Genomic DNA, 19,788 nt, shown 5'->3' on the forward strand with positions numbered 1-19,788 from the left:
CTTTCTCTCTCTCTCTCTCTCTCTCTCTCTCTATTCGCAAGCCCCTGAATATTCAATGTACGGGAAGAGAAACATTAGAACAAATTGGAATGCGTCGCACGAACGAATATCATTTTCTTCCCTTTTTTCGTATGGCGTAAATTTGCTGCGGCCGACTGCGCAGCTAACAGACTGTAGATAGGAAACCATTGGAAAACTCTGAATTACTCGGCGATTAGCGCGTTAGAAAACTATCGGGAGTCTGGTGGGTCGAGAAGCGATGGCGAAAAATATCGCGTTGTACGAGGCGTTAAGCCGAAAATTTGTTCCACTCGGCTGTTTGGCATTACGAGAGCTCAGAGCGGCGGAAACGAGATTGGCCAAGATCATGTATTTTCCATATGAGCGGCAGCAAAGCTTCAGGGACTTGAATCTTATTGGAATTCGAAGTCGCGGGGATCATGCGATTTATATCAGCATGTTTGGCTGCAACCGTCTGACTTACACCTCACTCTCGCCTCTTCTTCCTTCCCACATCCTTCTTCTTTCTCATCTCGCGTAAGCCCGCTTGCATTCGCTCTCTCGGATCAGCAATATCACTGTTACACTTACTCCAGCTACACGCTGCTTTTCTTCCCCTCTTTCTTATATTGAATCTCGACGCGCTCGCGCTTCGAACATGATGGAATATTTTACGCCGCGACATTCACCTTCTATCTCAACATTTATGCTCTCTTATTTATTTTTTTATTTATTACGTTGCCTACTTCTCCACATCGCCTTTCAAGTTTTAAATTTCCTTAAGAAAAACTGCGAGGGTACCGAAAGCTCTATTGTTGATGTCATCATTAGATGGATCTCATTTGAGTATTTTCATATATGAATAAGATTGTAAACGTATGAACTTCTTGTATTTCGATTGTATAACGCGCGCTTTTCAAGCGTCAGTCTCAATCGCAATATTTCTAGAAAACTCCGGTTAATTATTGTAAAGAAGACTCGCGTTCCTTTGAAACAGCACAACAGTAGCACGTTGTGACAACTGAGAAATAAAACAATTAAGAAAGGGGTGGGATTAGCAAACAGCCTTTGACGCACTGCTACAGCTGCGCTACAGTTCCCTTTAGCTTTCACGTGACGCGTAAGTAAATGCATCCAATTGCAGAGTACCTAATAGCGAGGCGGTGATAAAGTATACAAGACCGTTGCTTTCGAGAGAACTTGCTGGGCGTTACAAAAACAATGAGATGCGCATCGCTGAGTTATAGAAAAAACAGTGCTAGTGAGTGTAGGTAATCACGAAGCCGGAATAACCGAATGAACAAACTAATGGTCGAAAGCCTGATCGATGTAAATTGTAGATACAGTTGATTAAAGAGCAGAGACCGGAGTTTATTTTGGCGAGCGTTTTAAGCGAGGAGTGAGCGGGCGAGAGAAAACGACGTAGGTGCAGGCGGCGGCAGCCCCACCGCTTCGAGCAGCAAAGATAACGTATATGTTCTAAGATTGAGTTTCCGGGCGGCTTATCTCGCAGACAGTTTGCCGCTTCATCGGATCTACCTATGACTTTTCCCATAAGCAGCTTACTCCCCTTGCAGTAGCAGCGAAGCTGGCTCTATTTCGGAAATTTCTCGCGCGATTGCAATTGCGCGCACGCCAGCTAACGACCATCCTGTCGAGGATTGCGACGCGCGTATACGAGAGTCCTATCGAGCTCTACATGTCGTGCTATCGGAGGCGCGCGCATTTGCGAATCTGAAAGCTGGTGCCGCGCGTAGACGACGATTGTCATTTGGACTGGCTGCTCCGGCGAGCAACTGGCGGATAGAATGAATGAGCAGCGAGCAGCTCGCTGAGCCCTGCTAGGTCGACAATTGGTCGTAGAGAGGCTGACGGCTCTGGCGGACAATAAAGAAAGATGGAGAGCGGCAACGAAGAAGGAAAGGGAGAGGGAACAACGTTGTAAGAAAGCTCACAACTGCCCCCAGAGAAAAGAGCTTCTTACTGGCATTGCAGGTGCTACATTTACGGAACGATAAAACTCTTGACATCGACAACTACGGTGACGACGACGCGGACTCGCCGATAGAAAGCCAAGCCATCAGGGTCCAAAAGAGACAGAAGCAAGAAACAAATACTGGGCGCTTTAGTGAAAGAGAGAGAGAGAGAGAGAGAGAGACAAAGCTTGACGTGTCAACAACTGATGGCAAAGCAAAGCAACGAGAGGCAGATAAGCTCGCTCTGGCGACAATAAAAAGCGATACGGCAGCCGAGTTCAATGGGCCATATTACTTTGTCGATTTCAAGGAAAACATGATTAGCCGACTCCTAGTCTCTCACGTGGACTACTATGCCTGTACATCTTTTTAGAGGGTAACCACGGCGCGAGGCTTCACTAGCGACATCCTTGGTAGATCGATTGATAATCAAATAAATTACTCGCGCACGGGAGGTGATGATGCGAGATTGTCGCGCCCTAGAAAGGCATTCTTGGCCGTAGTTGGGTCTGATCTGACTCCTCAACCAAGTCCAATCAAGTTTGCCATGCTCATTGCACTTCTCTATGCGAATAAACTCCAATCGATCACGCTTTATTTCAATGAAGTATTGCCGTGTTCCATTCATAGTAGCCCGTTTATCTTTCATTCATCCGCCATTTCCATTCCCTCATATGTTTAGATCATATGTTAATAATATACAGGACTAGAGTGTCGTTGCTATTTAACATTGAATAAGGAAACGCTTGACTTATCTGAATCTTATATATCACAGGAGCTATTGTGGTAGGAAGATATTTTATTTACAATTTTCTTCAGTTAGTTTGCATAATGTTGGGCAAGTCTGGAAGTTTTGGCATAATCAGGTGCCGCAACACTCTGAAACTTTCTAACAATGAAAATTAATAAACTGGCCAAATTGGTTTGTAACAATAGACTATGTAAAAAATGCTTGACGCACTTTTGATGAATTGTAAGTCAATGCGTAGGTACGCGAAGTCGACAAGGCTACTTTCAATTAATTGTAAAAATATTTTAAAAGAACCTTAGTTCGTATGATGTAGAAAACTCGTAAGTTGCTCAAGAAAGCTTTCGCGAGTTGGGCATTTTGCGAGCGCTACATGCAGGGGAGGTAGCAAGTCCTAATCTAGGACACGAGTTAAGGGAACGGACACTGTGAAAGTGTACTCGGGATTATGCTGGAAAAGACGCCATTCTGTATATTACGATACAAACACTTTGTGTACATGTAAATAAGTGTCAGTTGAAAGTTACTTGAGAAAAGTATGGGGGGAGGGAGTTGCTTGTGAAAATTAAGCGAGTTTTGAAAGCTAGACGAGAGCTCGTCGCTGGTCTGACCTTGCAATTCCCATAGACTCGCGGGATATCAATTTGGCCGATAGCTGGAGAGAGAAAGAGAGAGAGAGAGAGAGAGAGAGAGAGAGAGCGAGAGAGAGAGAGAGAGAGAGAGAGATACTCGCTGGGAATTGGGGGCGACGACGAAAGCTACTCGAGAGCCTGGACAAGATTATCCTTGGCTTCGCGTTGCCAACCGTCCCGGAGGATCCACGCACCCAGATAAGCCCAGCCCAGAGGCTGACACGCGAAACGGCTACATAAAACAGCCCGTTTCTTTCTTCCTTTCCCACCTTCCTTGCCATTTTCAGCTCTGCTTTATTATTGATTTCATTCCTTATACATGCTTGCTCAAAAATCGATAGAATCTGCTATTTAAAATTCCTTAAAAATTCATATACTAGTTGCTATTCGCAGTAAATCATCAGAAATAAGCGCCTGAATACATATCTTTTATTTCAACCGGTATAGAAATTCATAAATAAACTATTTTGCAATCATTGATTGATATTAAAATGTATAACCACATACCCATCAATATTATATTTATAGAAAAATTAATTATAACAAAAGATGCATGTGCTGTGTTAATAGGCCAACTATAAACCGTCAATGTAGCAACTTCAATATAACATACTTTATAGATCAACTTATTGTTATAGTGCGTAATTTGCCATTTGTAAATACCAGAAATATCAATTTTCACTATTTTGACTATCAATATTTTCATTCTATTTTTATTTGTCTAAAACGCTGATCTCAAAAAACTTATCTCAAATGAGTTTGTAATCGAAATCCCTAGATAAAAATGTTAAAAAGCATAAGTTATGATTTGTATAAACCAAGCCATCCATAAGTGACTAAGTCTCATGTAATATTTTGAAGTTAAACTAACAAATTAAATGCCTAATGACCCTACCTAAAACTTTACAGACTTGTTTACAATAAATATATTTATATTATTCGAACATTTGAAACAGATTTGATTTCTTGTTTTTCATTTCATAACCAGACTATTTCAATAATCCTTCGTTAAGCAGCATAAATTTATATGAATTTCATGAATATTACGAGATGACACATTCATCTTTATTATAGAAATAATCATTTCAATTTAGTTAGATTGTAAAGGTACCGGTTTCGGTATTGATTAATTCTGACACTGGTTCAAAAAATCTTTGTGTGGCCGAGCGTAAAAAAAATTTGAATCGCTTTGTTCTAAAAGACATTTAATAAAACCACGGTTTTATTAAACATTTATTAAATACCAATGCTCATTGTTGAAAGGCTTTTTTTTTATTGTGGTTGTTAAGAACGCAAAAAAAAGAAGAAAATCTTGAGCCGTTCCCGAAAGATGACAATCCCTCATAAAAAGAAAAACGAAAGGTTAGGAAATATGTGCGCGCTGCAAAGCATTTGGGGACAACCCAACACCGACATCAGACCCGGAACTCGTTAGGAGCGTCTTTTGAAAGATGCGTGTGCAACACACTCGGGACATACGCGCGAAGAAGACGCGACTGTTCTCGAAGACCACTAATCTGTAATGCAAGAGCGGTAGTTTTAGGAAATATGTAGAGACTCGTCGTAGTTTCGCGAACGTTAGGATAAGAATTGATAAGTATATTGTAACTGCGAGCAAAAAAAAATATGACAATGAGACTGAGCGACGAATATAATTGTGCCGGTTCGTTCTTTCCTCTTTCGCAACTCTATTTTTAGGCCCATGGACGTGCACGAGCGCATTATAGCGTTATCGTGGCCGTGAGACCCACCTTTAGCTCCAAGGAGTTAAATCACGAGGGAGGTGATTCTCCCGTGCATTGCAGGTCACATGTAGGCGGAAAGGGATAGCACATGGCTAACCTGTGGACTGGTCGGGTGGCAAAGAGAGAGAAAGAAAGAGAGAAAAACGGCAGCATTAAGAAAAGGAAAGGAAATAAAAGAGAAAGAAAAGTAGAGAAGTGCGAGAGTACGTACTGCTTTGCTTAGGGTCCGAAGCGGCGTGGGGGGCCTACAAAAAAAAACCTGCGGCGGCGGCGCTCGTAAGACCCTCGGTTTCTTGCGCGTAAAGAAAAGAGACCCCAGTACTGTTTGGACAGACAGTGATCATCAAAAGGGAGTTCAGTTTTGGCCTTTTCTTTTTAGAGCGCCGCGACTAGAATATGTTTATATGACAGCATCTTCAAAATTTTCAATTTACTCCAAACCTTTTTAATGACAATTAATAATTAGAGTATAAGCGAAGTAATTTTTCTAACTGATACTCGGCCAATATCTAATTATTTCCAAACTGAAATATTATTGAAAATTTTTTACGATTGATATAGAATTTTTTATTAAATAGAAAAAACAATATAAATCAATATTGGTTACACATATCAGCATGTGGACATAAATTCATTTGTAAATGCTGCAGCTGAGCGTTAAAATAAAAGATTTACTTATCTATTTTTGAATCACTACTCTTCTTCAACTTTTAAAAATGAAAAACATCATCACGTTAGGTAAAACAATTTATAGATCTTTTAAAAAAATAGGAAAAGTAAACATAAAATATTGAAAAATGCATACGAAATAAAAAAAAAACGTTTCTTTTCGTAACTAATTGATGTATACTTAGTTAATGTTACCGTAGCGTTCTACTACTTATAAATAAAACTATCAGTATCATTGGTCGTTGGCTCAGATTATCAAAGCAATACTGCAGATAGCACTAAATTGCGCTTGCTACGTGAGTCCGCATGCTTTATGACGTTTAGACGAATCAACGCCCCGCTCTGCTATATACACACGCCGGCTAATCCAACAGATCTTGCCCATTGATCAATAACTGAGCCTTTAACTACGAAGCTATTAGCTCTACTCACTTGCTCGGCCAGCTCAGTTGGATTCTGCATTTGAACTATAGACATTGAACTATTACACGCTGATTTCCCGAAGGGTCTTTGTGATGATAAATGACAAACTAGTTTTTTCAAAAACTGATAAGTTGAGAAATATGAAAGTCATTTATACTAATGACTATCATCCGCTATCGTATGAATCAATATATAATAATAGTTTGTAGTGCACACTGACGAAGAAAAAAATATATGGATTTCGTTATTAGTACTGCTTGATGGGAGAAGCCAGTGCACAATAATGAAGCATATAATAGATGAAATCAAGTCTATTTCATTGTCAGCAGGTTGTAACTGTTTCGGCATGAAAAGCAAAAGCCGAAGCGAGGTTTCGACACGCTGTTCAAAAACGAGAAGTAAAACCGTCGATTCGGAGAACAATAGGCACGTTCAACGATTACAAACGAGCTTTTCAATCGGGATCGATTAAAAACGTCAACGAGCAAAAACCTTGTTGGTCCGAGAAAGCCTGCGTTGCATCGAGTCTCATCTGGCGCTCGTTGAAAATGAAACAAAACATAGCGTCTATATTAACGTGCATAGTAGTATCAAGCAAGATATTCAAACCGTTTTTTCGTTCCCTATTACCCATTATTATCGTTAAATCGATAGCATTTATTCAATTTTCAGTTCAACAGAAATATTGTAATAGAAATCTGAATCTACATTGTACGAAAACCTTTGATACGAAGTGTGAGGTCAATAATTAACAATATTTGCTTTTGAAAGACACTCGTCAATTCAACTGGTATGCCTTGGTTATTGTAAGGAAAATGTTAAATTTACTTTATTCGAGTAAGTTTTAACGCGAATTTCACTACATGCCTGAAGTCGATCACTTTCGATTAACTTATACTGCCTTCAAATCAAATTCAGCTTTACTCAATTTTTTCTCCTATATTAACTGAACACCAGTGTGAGTTGGAATAAATTCACCTTTGATTTTGTTCAAGTGGAGTTTCACTTGAGCGGTAGGTAAGAGTCAGATAATGGATAACTCGCATTCAACGATTATTCCAATTGAGTTTTAATTGAATCAAGCAAATGGATGATACCTAAAATAGGTATAGCTCAAATTTTCTAGTACAAACAATGCCGTTATAGAGACTATCGTTGACTTTCGCTTTATCCACGAATTTGTGGAATCGATCAATTTTCAAGTATACTCGTGAAACTTGGAATGCGAGGCCCTCCTTAAACTCTGCTGTACTCTTTCTTGTAGAGCAGCAAAACAGCACGAAAAAAGAGCAATAAAAAAAACCTTATAAGTATGCGAGACACGGACACACAAACTACAGCCAGCCTTTTATTATCATTGAAATTCTTTTCTTACAATTAATTATACTTGGTCTCTGACTAGCATACGTACAACTATTTTATTTACACATAAGATTTCGATAAAACCTACAAATTTGCTCACCTTAATTAGTCGCTCTCTTGGTTTTTCACGCCATGTGTATAAAATCTGCAATAAGAAATGAAATTTGACAAATTAGCTATAGTACACACTACTTATGATGATTCATTTATTCATAAATATTAAAGACTAAACTGCCAAAATTACCACTAAAATGCGTCGTTTCTTATTACAACGCAGAATATATTTTTTTTCTTTACTGTTCGAAAAAAGCCTTTTAACATATTTCTTTCATGTTGAGGGGTAGATTTAATCGGATTGCCACGAGCCATATATATCAAAGAAGAAGCAAAGGGAAGGTTTGCTTGCTTGGTGGCCTATTGCTGCTTTTTGTATACCGCACAGTAACTATATTTGGAAATCTCTTTTAAAATTTAACTTTTTTTACCAGTTCGACTTTACATTTTTGCTCTGACAAGTTATATAATCTTTCTTAAAGATTATGTGACTTAAATCAAGGGTTTCATTCTATTGTCTTGGCATCGCTTGCCAATAATTCAAAAAACTATGAGCATCGTGCGGCAGGTTGAAAAAGTAGACAGCAAGTCGATTTGGGTCCAAAAAACAGTAGGCAGTAGAAAAACACAATTCAAGAGCAGACAAGCTGAACTGGTGCATGATTCGTCAGAGCTCGGAAGAGTTTTGCAATTCTGCGATTCTAAACAGCAACTGTTAGTCGAACGAGATAGAGGTGCAAAAGCGAGCGAGTGAGCAAGAGAGAGAGAGAGAGAGAGAGAAAGAGAGGGAGAGAGAGAGAGAGAGAGAACAGGTAGATCCTTATCGTGCAATTATATTCAACAAGAAATGATTGTGATTGCATATAAGTACGACCGTCTCTCTCATTCTCTCACAATCCCTTGCTCGCTCTCTCTCTCTCTCTGCCTTTATTTCACAGACTACTATTCAAATTTCCAAACGAGACTGCAGAGCGTGAACGTCAAGAATGTAGCAGCAGCAGCAGAGCTTGAGAACGCGACGGGGGGGGGGGGGGGGGGGGGGGAGAGGAAAATTTTGCGCTCGACTTGAACGTGCATTCGCACGTTTCGTGCTTGCACGCCGTATATTTTTGGATTCTAACAAGCGCTAGCAACGTTACTCGAACGAGACGTAACTCTATAAACGCTTCCAACTGCAGCCTTCTTTCTTTGCTAGTAGTCCTAATGCGAGCTGCACGTGCTCAATATCTGCTTTATCACACAATAATATTCAATAACAATCATCTCGATAAATTACTTTAATTGGTAAAAAGGTAGTTTGCAAAACTGACTTTCTTAAATATGTAATTCCCATTTGAGCATATACATTTATTCAATTATGCGTAACATTTTGAGAATATGATTAATTCTCAATAACGTGTTAAAACATCAACGTAAATCAAAAGAAATATATTATACAGTTTAGTTGATAGAGCAATAAACCAGCCTATTGAACGATTTATTATCAACATTAAAAAAATGTATATACACAATAATGGAAAAAAACAGAGTTCGTGTGTTTATTAAACATCATTTTCTACAAGAAAAATCAGTCAAAGAAACTGAAGAAAAACTCATAAAATATTATTGAAACTCTGTTCCATTGCATGGCATAGTTTGCTGAATTTCGTTGGCTACTCAGGAAATTATAGATAAAGTTCATGATATTATAATCGCCGATCATCGATTGGATACACATGGAATATTTTACATGAATATTTGGGCACAAGAAAGCTGTGTGCAAGATGGGTACCGCGCTTGCTCACAGCTGATAACCAACGAGCTCGCGTGGTTGCGTTTGTACAATATTTGAGCATGTTTCAATTTAATCCAGAGGAGTTTTTACGGTGTCGCATATTACTGTTGATGAAATATGAATGAATTATTATAAACCAGAAACGAAAAAACGGCTAAAAATGTGGACTAAACCTGGTAAATCTACACTGAAAATAGCGAAGATGGTACGATCAGCCGGAAAAGTGATGGCACTATTTTTTAGGACTCAATTGGTGTAATATTACTCGATTGCCTACAGACGGGAAAAAAGTATCACAGGATACTTAATATTACGTATATTTTTAGATCGATTTAATGGTATACTGAAATTAAAAACGACCCCATTTGACGAAAAAAAAAGTTTATTTTCATCACGATAATGCACCGACTCACACGAGTTTCATTTCAACTGACAAATTATTTGATTAGCGCTACCAAATACTTTCTCATCCAACTTGTTCTCCATATATAGCCCTTTCGGATTATTTTTTATTTTCTAACATGAAAATTTGGCTTTCGAATAATAGATGTTCATCGGACGAAGAGGTTATGCTGCGACAAATGAACATTTTGAGGAATTTTATAAAAATAACTTTACAAAGAGGGCAAAAAAAACTTAAGTATCGCTATAATAAATGTATAGAGTTAAAAGGAAACTATGTTAAAAAGTAAATTATAAATATTAAAATAAATAGTGTTTTACACTTCAAAGTCACGAACTTATTGAACGACCCTACGTAATTGCAATTGTTGAAAGAAAGAGAAAATATATAAAAACAGATATGAGAATGTAATGTGACCTAGGATATGAATTGTCATTAAATTTGTAATGATGAATTTTTTAACATATTAATAGTAAATGAAAATCAGTCTGTTATGTATGTCGAGTTGAAAGTTATTAAATTTAGTGTTCATTATTTTAGCTTGATAACGAAAATTAATCAAATTCTTGAAACCTTGCGCATAATTCAATATCTGTCTGTGCTCAAACAAATTTACATAATTGAGAAATTGATTTCTGCAAACTACTTTTTTACCATTTAATTAGTTCAAGTAACCAGCGGTGAAATGCATGAATTGAAAGATAATAAATTACTCTTAACTTTTTAAAATACATCATTCATTTCAGTAAATTCTCATTCGATGGAAATTAGTGAAACGAGTACTATCATTGCTATCATCATGTTAATTTATTTGCAAATAAAAATTCTTCGATTAAATTATTTTTATTGTTTGTTTGAAAAAAGTTCGATTTATACTTCCAAGTTATACGAGTAGTTAATTTAAATAAATATACTATACAGTAAGAAAGAATTTTTTCTATAAACTATTAAAATGGTAATTACATTATAAAAACAGAAGACAAGTATTTCTTACATTAATTAATGTTAATCACAACTAAATCAAATATTTTCATTAATAACGACTCAATAAAAAAATTCGATGAATTATTTCATATTTTCCCACTGAATTTTTACGTCACAACAGCAAACCAATCGAATTTTAAAATCAACTTCAACTGAGCAATTACAATCAATAGAGACTTTCCAAATTCAACACCTAAATTAAAAACTTTTTTAAGATAGGATATTTGCAATATCCTCTTCTCCTTTTCTTTTCCTACAGTGCCATTGTAACAGCGATCATTGCACTTTCTTATATATTCATATCTAATATTATGAAACTTCGTTTAACTATCGCCACGAATATTACTTTTATCTTGTGCCCATTCAATTCATCAAATCACTGCTTGTTAAACAGTATGCTGTGCAGCTAGAAAAAGTTATGACAAGGGTTTAAAAGTCAGTGAAGTTGAGGTCATAGCCCTTACTGTAATATATAGTTACGGACATTTCTCCATTTTTATAGATTTCCTTATTCGTATTCAATATGAATTTTTTATTTATTGATAAGGATGAGGTGAGCAGGAAATAATCGTATGAGTTTTCTTAGTTTTTTATTATTTAGTTTACAATTATTAAACTCCCGAGAGCAAGAATGAGCGACTTGCGCGCTTGCTGGCTGGACCAACAGTGCTGGTTCTTTTCTGCTCTGCCTCGCTCGGCGGAATCCTTCCGCTAGAGGCGCTACAGGTTTTCGGCAGGCAACGTTAGGGAAACTAACGGAAGATAAGACCTGCCAGCAGTCACACATGTCGCTCAAATTTTTACAGCGCTATATATCTTATTTAATACCCTACTTATCTAATGGTTCATGCGTCGCGCATATGGTTGTCGCTTGGGTCGCAGCACGCTTGTCGAACAAAAGATTTTCGAAACCAACCGCGGAAACCTTCTACGCTCAGTCCGGACGCGAGTTTCTTCGTTTGCCCCTCCATTCGATCTTTCGCCCTCACTCTCGCTTATCCGCTCCCTTGTCTGCTTGCCTGCCGGTCTAGGGTGACATGTAATTACCTTCCCGTATTTACGCAACTTACGTAACGCTGATTGTTGCTCAATTCTTTAGCCTCCAGGAGATAACTCCTCAAAGCTGATGGGGCATCACGACCACGAGTACGCCTTCCAAGCGCTCGCGCACGTCCATGAGCAGGACAAGGAGCGGCAAAAAGACGAGGCACATACATTCAACATCCCGGTTCATTAATTGTAAACAACCGCGCACGAACTCGAGAACGGCTTACGACGCAGGGCTTCGAAGAACCTAAAAGGAATATGATGGGACACGTCTGCGTCACACGTGGCTCGCACTCGTTCATTAACGCTATCGTCACCGAGATCGCTCGAACTCCCGCCCCTCACAACCTTCACGCGCTGGTCAAATTTTATTACTTTTTCCCAAATTTTGTCGCTTACGCCTCTCGAATACGGTTTGAGGATCTTACTTTCGGCGTTTCTTACATTTATTTTGGAAAAAATCCTATCTATAAGTCTTGCTTAAGTAACTTATCAATGTGTATGAAAAATTCGAATTTAAATAAAAATACTGAAATTCACGAGATAGAAACCTGATTGATATCGATATTGTACTGTAATTGATCTTGTGCTGTATTTTATTATAACATTCTCTCGAGTGAAGTTGTTAAAATAAAATTTACACAATCTAGCGACGGTAAGAGTTGCTAAAAAGCAGCTCCATAACTCCATCACAACCAGGACACAGTTGTAAAAAATAATTAGTAAATTAGGTTGCGCTATATGGTCTTATCACGTGTGTATACATGTGTATTTTGATAGTAGCACGTCAGATAACGAAGGATGAATTAAAGCTGGTGTGTGAATAACGAATTGAGAAAAAAGGTAGCTCAGATTATAATTGGATACGCCGAGGCAATAGCTGATAAAAGGCTGATTAAGCAAAACAATGTACCCTGACCCCTACCTTCCCTCCATACCTCCATGCGCAGTAACGGCTTTAATATCAACAGTGATTATGGAATACGAAAAGAAAAAAGTTCAGTTCACGTGGAATGCGTTGCTACTGCTGGTGCTGCTATGAAAAGAATGAAATATCGCTACTTTCCGTCAGTGATAGTACATACAGAACATGTAACGCAGCTCTCTTTATAAACGACCTTGTTAAGGGAAATAATGCAATCACTTAAAATAGCGTAATCAAAGGGAAACGCAATTAAGAGCCGGGCGTTTGGAAATTAATGAAGAATAAAAATTAAAGGCCGGTTTCTGGTTAGCTAGCTACTTCCCTCCTGCAAGTTCCACAGAAGAGTAAGGAAATCCCCTTTCTCCTCCGCCGTTTATTTCTCTCTTTCGTGTTAATCTTCTTCTTCCTCTACTGGTGCTGCTAATGCTGCTGCCGCTGCTGAGTTAATTCATTGTTCAAAGTAAACATGCCACTCGAGAATTAAGTGTGATTATTTTATCAATCGCATCTTTAAAGCATCTCTCGAGATAAATCCAGTTGGAAGAGGATACACTGTAGTTTGAACGGCAAATCCATTGGAATAATTTAAGGATGCATTGTTTTTTTGTTCTCAGTGTTGTAAGTTTATTCAATATTTGTTCGAGTGCTTATGTAAAAGGAGTTGTATCAGATGTTCAACTTAGCTCACCTTGATTAAAGCTTCAGCGTAGATTCCGTATTTCTTATGAAAATCTGAAATCGTTGGAAAAATAAATCGCGCGATGCGGAAAGAGAAGCACGGGACGAGAGTGTGTGAGAAGGAGAGGGAAGACGGAAGTGGAAATCGATTTACAACAAGTGAGGCAGTAGTATGATTAAGTGCGGCGAGGAAAGTGGGCTTCAAAGTATAGGAAGCGAGTTTCGTTTCAATTTCGTTCACGGCTTGGCAAGCGCGAGCCTTCAGAATAAACATTGGTTATTCCGCTTCCAAGGGCGTGAAATCACTTTTCGCTATCTAAATCCTGGACTCAACGCCCACGCCAATCGGTTAGTCCAGGCGCACGGGTATTAGATTCGCGACATCCTACAAGAATATTTTGTTTCAATTAACTTGGCGAGCAATTTATCAAATAACAAAAGTCGATCGATGTCCCAATGCCAAACTTTAACCATTTCTTTTTTCTAACGACTCTTGATCTCTTCGAGAAGAGTCACACTTTGGTTACATTATCAAGCTCGCCGTAATCGACTTTAGCTTTGAATTTTTTTCGACACATAATATTTATAGAGCTTCTCAAATGCTTTTCGAAGCATCAGGCCTCCGAATGCTACCTTTTATGTATTCTCGTATACCCTGCATAAATTAAATTTCCCGATTTGCGAGTCATTTAAATTTTTTTGATGTTACCCGAACGTAATCGCTACAGACATTTTGCAAATTTAGCGCTTTCTAATGGCGCTCGAATATGCATGTAGAGCGGTTCTATAATTTTGCCTGGGCTTGGAGCTTTTCAGCTGAGCTTGGTTGATTCGAATTTTTCGTCCATCCGTCGAATCCGAGTTGAACATTTGCTATTTTGTATTCCTTTGACATGGATTCTTGGGAAGTATTTTCAGACAATGGCTTGGAATACAACTATTGGTGATCGAAGTTTCGCGTTAGATTTTCCATTTTAAGCTAATTACTTACAATCTGCTACACGTATATTTACAATTTAATTTAGGTTGTATTGACTTCAAGAGGTCCACAAATAGAATAACCTATTTTTTAAATACCGTTGGATTTTCTTTGCACACGTAGTTTCAAACCATCAAAATATTTAAAGATAAAACTACTATAAACTAAGAACAGTGAGAATTTACTGAAACTTACAGCGAACTTGTTGTACATTCAATTGTACTGATAAATATTTCATCGTGGTATCCACATCCCAGAATACCATATGAAAAAGATTCTGTTTATAGGAAAACATTGTCATTTTCCACAAAAACTGATCGTACGTCGATTGAATTCTAAATTATAAAATTGCGTTTTCAAACTTAGCAGTCACCGTCTAGTTTCGAAGTCTTTTCGTAAAAAGAATGGTGTAATTCGAGGATTTTATTACACTGTGCGGTGTATATTACTACCTTTGAACTTGTTTATGCTTGTTGAGCTGTTAATTATCTATAGTTCAAATTTTGATTGAGAATTATGCCAGCAATAATAATATAGAAATTATTTACTTATTTTGTTCTTGCATACCTGTGTTATCTTCTGTTTGCATATCTATATAGTGTTACTCAATTCGACGTAAAACGTATGCTCGAGGATTAGAGCATTTCTCATACTAGTAATTTTGCCTCGACTGAATTTTTAAAATTCATTACTGCTTTTACAAAACAACTGATGTGAGATTGGGTATGCTTAGCTAGGCAAACTATAATGTTACTGAATTATACATTAGCCAGGCGTTTAACTGCCAGATAAAAAACAAGAAGGAAACATGAATCTTGAAAATACGTCTTTCTTGCTGGTGCTGCGAGGGAAGAGTAAGAAGAGGTAATAGGATAAAGGGTCAGTGTGATTAAAGGAGAAAATAAAAAAAGATTTTACGCCACGAACATTCAGCTGGCTTTTACTTGCTATACGCGCGGCAGCAGCAGCAGCAGCAAAGAAGAAAGTAAGCTCGCTGCTTCGGCGTGTGAACTGTAGCTGGCCGATTATGCCTGACTCAGACTTTGCGTAAAGCAGCAACTTTCTGCTTTGTAAAGTTGCACATTTTTCTCTTTGTAGCAGCCTAGCAGCCGCCTAACGTTCAACAGCCAATGTGCTTATTATGACTTGGCACTTGGACTGCTTTTTCACGCGCTCGGTGCCGTTGCTTCGCGCTGCTTTATTTAACAATTAAAACGACGAGCACCGATGATAAGCGATTGAAAGTGCAAACGTAATTGCATTCTCTGAAATGAAATGACATTCGCGAAAACGTAAAACTTTTGTTGTTACCTTCGAATTTGCTGAGGAGACGTGACACTGAGCGTTACTTTCAGGCGAAAAAAAATAAATGAAAAAAATGTAAGCTAGCTGTACGAGAGTAAAACGCGATGTATTCAATTTCCCGATGGCGGCAGACTCTATAAAGCGACGCTCTTCCGCTTTCGACGTGTGTAAACGTGACTCGACGCGACGTGCGTGCACCCGAAAATATCTGAAAAATATGTAAAATTCATTTAAGAAATGGAGAGCGGCTTCTCAAAAATCAACTGATAGATATATTTGGCGAAACGTCGTCGCGAGTGCATGGACCGATGTAAGACGCTTGGTTGCTTAATACTATTTGTGAAATCGGACTGTGACAGAAGCAACATTTCCAAAGAATGCTCTTCGTACAAAAGCAAGCGCAAGCTAAATGGACATCGTTTGCGTTTCTTCAGCAACCGTGGCCCTCTTCCCTCCTGTCTTTTCCAATTTCGTTCGTTGCCCAGCTCTCTGACAAAAGAAATTCTTTGCAGGAGTGGGCACAGGTAAAGAGGTGATTTTTTTATAAGGATTGGCGGCGTTGCATTCGCAGCCCCCGTTAGCATTGAATTTGCGTTTGGCCTCTGTTTTTTTTCCTCTGCGTCTCTATTCTAATAGCGCCCTCTATCTTTCGCTCTTTCGAATCACGGTTAGGGTGGCAGCAGCGCATCGAAAGAGAATCGAGATAGAGCTCGATTCTGTAGTACGTGGCCCCCTTGCATTCTAATGTCCTTGCCGAGAAATTGCACGCCTTCTCTTCTTCTATTTTTCTCTTTGGCGACGTACGATTCGAAAAAGAGAGAATGCAGACAGCCGAGGGAAGTTTCACCGAATAAGAAAAGCCGTTCGATTTTAATCGAACTGCACGACTGCCTTCGGTCTATTTTGCCCAGAACGTCTATACGTTCTTCTGCCCTGAGCACTGAACACTGCCATTCACCGAGAAATAAATCCGAGTGATGTAGTCAAGCACCAATTCTGACTGTACCTTCTTTATGTCCCTACTTCCTTCGCGTCGTCGGCATACAATCCGAATTCCCAATCATATTCGATAAATTAATGACGAATATGTTGCGTATACATTTCGCTTCCTCGTGCACAAATCTTGCTATGGATGACAAAAAGTAATTTTCTTCGAATCATTGTCGAAACATGTTTTCAAGTGTAAGCAATCAGAATATATCTTTGTCAAGAAATCTGTGTATCTATGCGCGCGCGCAGTCATCAACCATTCTAGTTCTATATAATGGTATTTCACCAACAAAGTCTTATTCGATTCGCCTTTGCAAGATAAAGGCTGGAATGGAAAATTCAAATGATTCTAGCTTGAGATATTTCAAGATTCTAATAAATCTGCTTCTTTCAGTTTTTCAATTTCGTTTTTCGAATTATTTTTAGTGTTATGTATAAATTTCGTAATAAAGTTTTTTTCTTACGCTGATACTTTTTTCTGTTCCTCTCTCTCTCTCTCTCTCTCTCTCTCTCTCTCTCTCTCTCTCTCTCTCTCTCTCTCTCTCTCAATCAATAAATAAAGAGTAGCCTTTGACGATGAATGTTATTTTTCTACGGAATCGCGAAAAGGGGGAAAAAGTTTGGTCTGTAAAACAAATATTCCAAAAAAAATGTAAAAAAAAGAAATAAAAAAAATAAATAAATAAAAATTATTTATTTTTATAAATAAAAATAAAAAAAATTAATAAATAAAAGTTATTTATTTTTATAAATAAAAATAAAAAAAATAAATAAATAAAATAAATATAAATGGCACAAAAAAATCAATAAATCCCAATCGATTATTACTAAAAAAGAGAAAGTATTTAGCTATGAAACATCTAATTTCGAGTTGACAAGTTTTTGCATATTGATCGTGTAGGGGAGATTCGGACAAAATAGTTTTTTTTTAATACTTCCACGTCCGAACCAACGGCCCTCTTACAAATATTCTTCAAGGGTGTAGTTTCAAATCTATTCAAATCGATATATTTTTTAAGAGGAATCTCAGTCAAAATTTGGTTCACATACATCAAGAGAAAGTTATCGCTGATTCTCGTATGTGTACCGCTTTGCTCGTTTTTTTTGTGAACAAAGGCTCTGGAAGTAAGTTTTTGAAATTAAAAAATTTTGAGCAAGACATATTTGGATAAGATTTGCAAAGAAGAATAATAATCTATCGTCAGATTTTGAATAGGACGCTAATAAACCCTAAGTTGGTCCGCTTTACTAGGGGTGTTCCCTATATTTAATGTGGAAATCTGGATTCGATAGATTATTCAATACATTATTTTTTTATGTAAATTGTAAAGCCATTAAAAAATGGCAAGTATCAGTTATCTATATATTTATTGTATTATTGTTATTTCCAATGGAAAAATATTAAATAAGTTGGTTAAAAATGTATGGTAAAAGTATCGAATGAAGTTTCACAAAGCGCCAGGAATCCAATAGGTGTTTAGCTCGACTCTTTAGCTATTGAAACAAAATCGAATAATTAATAATTTGTATAAATTACTGGGCATAAATGTAAGGACATAATTTGAAATTCTAAATAAGATAAAGAAACGTATAAGGGGAAGACAGGAAATAAAAAGGGAGAGAGGGAGAGAGAGAGAGAGAGAGAGAGAGAGAGAGAGAGAGGAGAGAAGGAAAGCGGCAAAGCATAACGAGAAGCGGGGAAAAGCGCAGAAAGGCATCAGAATAAAAGAAGCTCAGTAGCAGCAGCAGCAGCATGGCAGCAGTTGAGTTAGCCGCAGTCGATGGAGATGTGCCTGGATAAAGCACGTTTACGCTGCAGCTCTTGAACTCTGGATATTTCTTCTTGACATTTATTTGGTGGCTCCGCTGCACTCCGCGAGCGAAAGGAGAGCACAGTGGATGTGCGTGGCGCACGGCTTCTCGAGGAGCGATTGCTGCTGCCTCGGGCATTTGATCACAAATCGAATTTATTCCTTTCATAAAGGCCAAATAACACAAAGCCGCTCTCGTAAAAAGTTTTAGCCCCAAGGCGCCGCGCCGACGCTGCTGTAGGTCCGAGCCGACTGATTCGATTGGCCGCGTATACGCTGCAGCAAGTTTCGTTAATGACCAAACTTGCTCCACTCGCGCAAGTACGTTATACCTAGCCACGTGTCGGCATGCTGCTGCTTGCCTGCCATGTTTGTCTATTTCCCTCCCTCGCTTTGAAATAAGAGATAAAAATTTTCCTTGTTATCGCTGCGCGCCAACTTTACTTTCCGCCCCTTCACTCCGATAAATTTCATCGTTATTCCTCCTTCTCTGCACACAGGTGCAGATCTCTCGAGTGCAATTCACATTATAATTAGCTCTCGAGTGTTGCCGCGGAAAATGAAAGAAATCACAAGGAAAAAAGCGCCAATGAGACGCTGCGACGTATAGACTTGTTTGATGATTCGCAGAAGGACGTCATATATGCGCGAATGTTTGCACATGGCCGCTAGTTTTGCTGGGTGTGCCAGCCTCGGTGTTTAGTTTGGTTTAGTTGCTGGCGGCTGAAAAATCATTGAGGGCGTTCGGGGAAGCCGATTATTTTGGTCGCGTCGGCGAAGGAACGGATAGCGCTGTAGGTGGGATGGGATGCCAGACGCCCTGGCGTCTCGTACGTTGCGATGGCGTCGCCGAGCCGAGACAGCTATACGCACGCAGACACACTGCTGCAACTTTCGCTAATGTCCCGAGCTGCTGAGTTATACGCGTTTCTCGCAGCTTCGATTGGCACGCCAACACTGCGCGTCCATCGATGCGCGCAATTGTTGTATGTGTCTACAATTTCTCCAGCCAACGCTCTCCTATACAACAAACACTTCTCATTTTCAGTATGCAACACATGTAACAACTTTTTTCGTTCTTTGTTACAATTTTTTTATTGGACACTTGTTCCATCACTGATAAATACAAGCACATTGATAATTTTCATTAAAATTGACGGCATTGTTCACAACATAACAGCAGTTGTCCTATATTATATGCCAACATTAATTATATAGGCTCAGTCAATCAACTATTACATTAGAATTATTAGAGGAAAGCAAACTATTACAAATTTGTTATA

The 19,788-nt window shown here is 38.4% G+C and overlaps 1 protein-coding gene across 4 annotated transcripts in view; it reads right to left on the reverse strand.

Annotated features, from left to right (window-relative positions):
* Positions 1 to 19,788, reverse strand: part of LOC131663155 (uncharacterized) — a 243,505-nt gene that overhangs the window by 95,407 nt on the left and 128,310 nt on the right. For 3 of the 4 annotated variants that reach the window (XM_058933327.1, XM_058933324.1, XM_058933325.1), the window contains one exon: positions 7,656 to 7,700. The gene's annotated coding sequence lies outside the window, so the exon portion shown is untranslated. Of the gene's footprint in view, positions 1 to 7,655; positions 7,701 to 7,799; positions 8,145 to 19,788 lie in introns of those variants that run through there. The other variant, XM_058933326.1, reaches the window with a different exon arrangement.

Source organism: Phymastichus coffea, unplaced genomic scaffold (genome assembly GCF_024137745.1).
Source record: "Phymastichus coffea isolate CEN01 unplaced genomic scaffold, Cenicafe_Pcof_1.1 PCOF00031, whole genome shotgun sequence".
Lineage (NCBI taxonomy): Eukaryota > Metazoa > Arthropoda > Insecta > Hymenoptera > Eulophidae > Phymastichus > Phymastichus coffea.